Source organism: Danio rerio, chromosome 10 (genome assembly GCF_052040795.2).
Source record: "Danio rerio strain M-AB ecotype USA chromosome 10, GRCz13ab, whole genome shotgun sequence".
NCBI lineage: Eukaryota > Metazoa > Chordata > Actinopteri > Cypriniformes > Danionidae > Danio > Danio rerio.
Window position 1 is genome coordinate 22,276,432 of NC_141030.1, and position 6,240 is coordinate 22,282,671.

Here is a 6,240-nt window from a genome sequence, read left to right on the forward strand (position 1 = left end):
AGAGGTCACTGTCAACTAACTAACTGACCAATCGACTGACCCACCCTCCACCTTCCCTAAACCCAACTAACCGTGTTGAACATCCTCATTGCAGTCAACTCTGCTCCAGGTCACATGTCTGCTGACCTGGAGCAAGCTACTGGACAAACTGGTAACAATGGAAATGAGGTCCACACAAAGGTAAGCGGTAACCCTTGTAGCATTAGTTTTAAAGATGAAATGTAGCCATACGTAGCTCTGGATACATAATTCGGAATCTCCAGAAATATATAATAAAATATAATATAATATAGGGCCCAGATGTCAAACTCAGTCCTCGAAGAGCCGCAGCTCTGCACAGTTTAGTTCTAACCCTGATTAAACTATTTGAGCGCTTTAAGCTTATTTAATACCTCCAGATAGGTGTTTTGAAGCATGGTTGGAACTAAACTGCGCAGGGCTGTGGCCCTGCAGGAGCTGAGTTTGACATCCCTGATATAGGTCTACGTTTTCAGAATGAGCCAATGTTGCAACATTAATAGCAACGCATTGATGATTCATTGTTTGTATTTGGTGCTTCCTGCACTTGTGTCACTTGTAAAGATGAGGTGCATGCAGTGATGTCAGACCTGTTTCTAAGGTGGATCTCTAGATGATGGATAAAAAAAACAGTTCTTGGAAGGCTTGGAAGGATGATGCAGCTCATCTGGCAGTTCAAGCTCTTGCTACACTGTTAGACATTTCAAAGGGTTTTTACAGTAACTTACTGGCAACACTGTTGCCAGTAAGTTACTGTATTTTAGATTTACAGTATACAACTGTAAATCCGTTTACAGCATGTTACTGTAGTGTCTGAAAATGGTTAACTACTGTAAAAACCTAAGTTAACAGTTAGCTACTGTAAACCTTTTAATTTTGTCCTAAATATTTTATAATATAATTTTATTAATATTATTTTAATACTATAGACCTAAAAAAGACACAATTACAAAATATTAACAAAATAAACACTCTTTATTTAAAACATTGGAGAGGCTTAAAACAAGCTTAAAAATGTGTAAAAACATTACATTTCAATCATTCAAAATATTTTATTTTAAGAAAAAAAAACATTGAAAATGACAAAGCACATTAACATACATGTACAAAACTAATTTAAGTGTCTGACCTGCATATTGTTGAGAAAAAAAAAAACCCAATTGTACTAAGTACTACTGACATTAAACCAGACACAATTACAAAATATTCCATTCTTTAAAACATTAATAATGCTTAAAGCATTTAAGGAAAATGTGTGAAAATTACATTAAGCAATAAAATCAACACATTAAAAATAAATAAATCACACAAAGCACTAGAACATACACGTACAATAAAAATTTAAACTTCTGAATTGCATATTGTTGGAAAAATAAATATTTGTAACTATTAGCCGACTCAGAAACAACCCAACTTTAAAATATTACTAGTTCTGGTGTCAAATGCTCAACAAGGTCTGAATTCACATGTTCAAATGCAATTCATCTTTATTTCTATTGCACTTTTACACTGTAGATCAATGATGTCAAAGCAGCTTAACATAGAAGTTCTTGTAAATTGAAGCTGCTTCAGTCCAGTTTTCAGAATTGAAGCAGTAAATGTCACTGCTGAAAGTCCAAACACTGAAGAGCAAATCCACCGATCCACCAATCGTAGCCAAGTGATCCAGTGGCGACAGTGGCATGGAACAAACTTCACCAACTGACGAAAGTGTAGAATAAAATCCCTTGAGAGATACCAGGCTCAGTTGGGCACGACCAGTTCTCCTCTAGCCAAACTTGTGCAAGGCCGCAGTCTAGGCACCGGAGGCTTGAAAGTTCACCAGCGGGTGGTCAGGCTGGCCCATTGGATCAATGCGGAAACTCATTGATCACGTGTGTCTTTTAGGATTCACTCCTCCATGACCACCACAGCATCTGGTCAGGATTTGGCCCAGTCCAGGATTATGAAGAACTCTGGATAAGGACAAACAGACTAACATAAGCATAGAAGAAGCTTGTTTAAAAAAAATAAATCATATACTGGTTAATTATTTTGAAGCATGGCAGCTAGGTTGGGGTAGTTTTCAGCTGGTACTGAGCAACTGGCTCCTGCTCATAACCTGCTCACTACCATGTTTAAAAGATAACTAACCAGAATGTCCTGTTTACTTTTTTCCCTAACAAGGTTTTACAAAAACATTGTAGCATTTGTGATGGGTTGATTCACTGCAGGACAGATTAGACTATTTGTTTTATGTATTCCTAATAAACTAAAACAGACTGAATACTGATAAAACTATTGAGAGTGTCTCACCTAATCCAAGTTCTCAGTTAGCTGGTGAAAGGAGGATAACTCACTGTTGTTCATGGTTGTCATTCTCTTCAGTACTTCTGCTATCTTCTGGCTCACTCTGGTTGTTGCTGTGCATTTTGTTTCATCCTCTGGAATTATTTATACAAAAAATTGTATTATTTTATTTATTACAAAATATTTAGGCAACATGAAATGGGGAAAAAGACATTTAATACATAGACAAATGCATGTATCCCAATACTAATTATTGTATTTTGAAATGTCTGACCCATGACAGACCTCAATCTGCTCAAAAATATTATAAACAAAGATGAAAAAAAAAACCTACTAAATGGTTTAATAAAAAAGGGAAAACGATTTTTTTATTTAGCTAGCAACTAAACATGTGACACATTTTGTATTAAAAGTAACGTTAATATATTGAGAAACAAATAGATGTACAGTACTTACTGTTGTATGAGGTCCAGTTTGCACAGGCAGGCTCCCAGTATTCTATATTGAGACCATAAAAAAGCCAAAAATACAGATAAGAATACCATGCTACAATCCACAACCTCCACACAACTTTTTTTTTTATTTGTTTACCTTGGTTGCTTACTGGTCTTGCTTATTTTTTAAGCATAAGGCTGTGCTGATCAAGATGTTCCTCTGAAATGCTGTTTGTTTCTTCAGACAAAACCTGGTGCTGTGCTCGTGCCATATCTGAACAGAAAAAAATATAATGGTAACAATTATGTTAAACCAAATGTCAAGAGTTGTGATAAAAAAATAATTAGCAAACAATAAATAGCAAAAAGGTGGTTATTAGCATAATGCATAGAGGTAAAGTTGGTTTTATATTAGCAGATTCAGACTTCCCCCTTAATAATTTAATTTCATAAAAGTATTATTTGCAAACTCTAAATAGCGAAATCATTTTAGCAGCTAATGACTATCAAAGTACAACATGCTCACGGTCAAATAAACAGTGTTAATGTTGATTTCAAGTCATACTGGCATGCTAATTCTGATCGAATATTCAAAGTAACATGGTAAACAGTATAGAGTCTTCTAAATGAACGAATGTGCGAATATAAAACCAACTTTACCTCTATGCATATTGTAACGTTATAGATTTACGTTAGCGTTCTTATAGGTTACGTCGCGATGTTATTTTCTCAAGCTAACGTTATAAGTTACTCTAAACCAGAGAAAAATAAGTTCACAACATCTAATATATATAGTATAAATCAATATAAGTTAAACGTTGCACGTTAAAATGAGTTTGAGTCCAATTCAGTATAAACTTAGCTCAGTTTAGCTAACAGTTAACATTACCATTTTAAGATCGCTTCAGCCAATGTTGCCGAGCAAACAAATGCTAATAGAGGTGCTCAAATCAATGTCGAGTGTTGTCAGCACAGACAGACGCGCTTTTACCTGGATTATTTGTTGGTCTTTCATTCATATTCTTCTGGGGGAAAACACTCTCTGCCGGACCGTTGTCTCGTGCTAAGTGTCCTCCAAAACTGTCTGCATACCTCTGGTTCCCTCCTAAACCAAAACCCGCTGCAACACCGGTTCCTATGTAAATAAATAAAAAGATATGACGAGAACAATGGCTAATAGTCATAAACAGTCTTATTTAAAGTAATAGTAGTGTTAATGTAATAAATTAAATAAAGGTAACATCTTAATAGATGATATATTTCTCAAATGGGCGAAATAACGCCAAGCCAGAGAAAATAATAATAGCCAACTTTATACTTTACTTTGTTCTATTCTCGTCCACAAAACATTCTGTAAAATGAAACACTGCCTCAGCTTACCAGAGTAAAGTTTGTTAAATCCAGTATGTTCTTCAGGCACACTAATAAATTGTCCTCCAGAATTGCTCCAGGGTCCTCAGGCAAAATGTGGTGCAGAGTAGTCGAATCGCCGCAAGGTGGCGTTGAAGCAGTTGTGGAAAATACAGTATAATACACGAATTTTTACAAATACAGTACATCGCTGTATATGTTGTTCGACGTCACACTAAATTCCCATAATGCAACGGCAAATACAGTTATTTACCGTAAAAGGAATTTGCAGTATTACACTGGGTGAAATACAGTAAATAACTGTGTAATTTACAGAAATGTCTAACAGTGTATAGACTAGCAACAGGTTCGTTGTTGGTGGAAAAGATTCATCAGAGGCCAAACTCTTGTTGGAGAAAACACCAGCAAATCATTACACTTTACCTCCACCATTAATTACTTCTTTTCAGACCCAATTCAACTCTTAAATGATAACACACTAAATGTTGAGATCCTATTTGTATGATGTGATATACACAACCCAGGCTAATTCTGAAAACGTACCTCTACATACATTTCTGGATACTGTCAAAAACGTCACAAGAGCTACTTTTTTTGCTGTTTTTCTGTGCACTTTTTTAGATCTCAAATTTCTCTAGCGAGTGCCATTCCTGCCTGCTGTTTTCATGAAAATCCACCAGAGGCTGCTGTCGACTAACTGTTTGACTGACTGAATGACTGACTGACCGATCAATCGACTGACCCACCCTCCCTCTTTCCTAAACTTAACTAATAGTGTTTTCAGAAGCACAGATTGACCCACCAACCCACTTCCATAAACCTAACTGACAAATTTAAAGAGCAATTCAGAAAAAGAAAAGCCCTCGACTTATTTCTGCCATGTTTTACCACATTATTACACTGTTATTTACTTGTTTATTTTATTTTTTGGCTTCTGTTTTGTCTTACCCACTTTCTGGAACTGTTCTTCACCGGACTCGAACCTCATCGCCGTTGTCATTTCCTTTCTGCATCTCAAGTCCACCAATATGGGAAGGTAACAGGACAAAATGGTAACAGCCGGAAAGCTATCAATACAGAGGTAAGCAGTCAGTTGGTAAGCATGAAAAGGAACAACATCATACCACTCCATATTGTTTATTTAAAAAAATGAAATGCAGCCATGCATACTTCAAGCTGCATAATTCACGATCTCTGGAAATGTATATAGAGCTACATTTTCAGAATGAACCTATGTTTAACATCCATACTGAAGTGCTACAAGTATATTACATTTATATTTCACTTTGACAGCTGAAAAATGTACATAAAATAAAAAAACACAGCATCTTTAATAACCCCATTGTATGAGGAACTAGTTCCTTATTTCCATAATATGCTCTTTTCTCTATCAACTCTCCATGTTTCTGGAAAATATCTTGCAGTACTTAGATGAGCGGCCTGTACATGCCACCTTTAGGAGACAGTTATTTCCTCTTTGTTTTCACCAGAGACCTTATAACCTCCCCATGCTTTCTTGAAAACATTGTTAAATTTTGAGTGTGCTACAAACAGGCTTGACAAACCACCTTTAGGACACACTCTCTTCTCTATGTTTGCATAAGAGAGAAAAAAAATCAATGCTAAACGTTCATCATTTTTAAAAGCTCTAACATTTGGAGCTGAACATTTTTAGAAGGGCACTGGGGTTTCTGGTAGACACATGGCCTAACTTTGACTTGTCATAGTATTTACATATTGCTACTCTCAGATAATTTGAAGTGCTTTTTTATCCTCGGTTGTAAGTCACTTTAGATAAAAGCATCTCCTAAATGAAAAAAAAAACATAAATGTAATATTTGTTCTGGAAGAAATAAAAGATAATTATGTCCACATGCCAGTAGATTTAACCAAAGCAGACAAGATTTCATGTGTAACCATTGTAGAGACATACATCAGACTCCAAAAGAAGTGTCAGTGGGAAGGCTGCTTCTTTGGGGTACATGAGGAATCAACCACCATTAATGCACTAGAACTCCAAAACATTTTCAAATTGAAGCTATCCTTACAAATAAACCACACATTTCAAATCTAAACTAGATTTTTACCTAAAAAGCCTAATGTGACACAACTTCAACAGTAGTTACAT

The 6,240-nt window shown here is 35.7% G+C and overlaps 1 long non-coding RNA gene across 2 annotated transcripts; it reads right to left on the reverse strand.

Moving 5' to 3' along the window:
- Nucleotides 1-1,045: 1,045 nt before the first annotated feature.
- On the reverse strand, nt 1,046-4,444 carry LOC147842035 (uncharacterized). 2 transcript variants are annotated; one of them, XR_015500978.2, is made up of 6 exons: nt 4,122-4,444; nt 3,733-3,876; nt 2,899-3,015; nt 2,764-2,805; nt 2,358-2,441; nt 1,046-1,973 (listed from the first exon to the last, which is right to left on the reverse strand). It is a non-coding gene; the product is annotated as an uncharacterized LOC147842035 (long non-coding RNA). The 2 variants fall into 2 exon arrangements; XR_015500979.2 differs by having other exon boundaries at nt 2,314-2,441.
- Nucleotides 4,445-6,240: the final 1,796 nt, after the last annotated feature.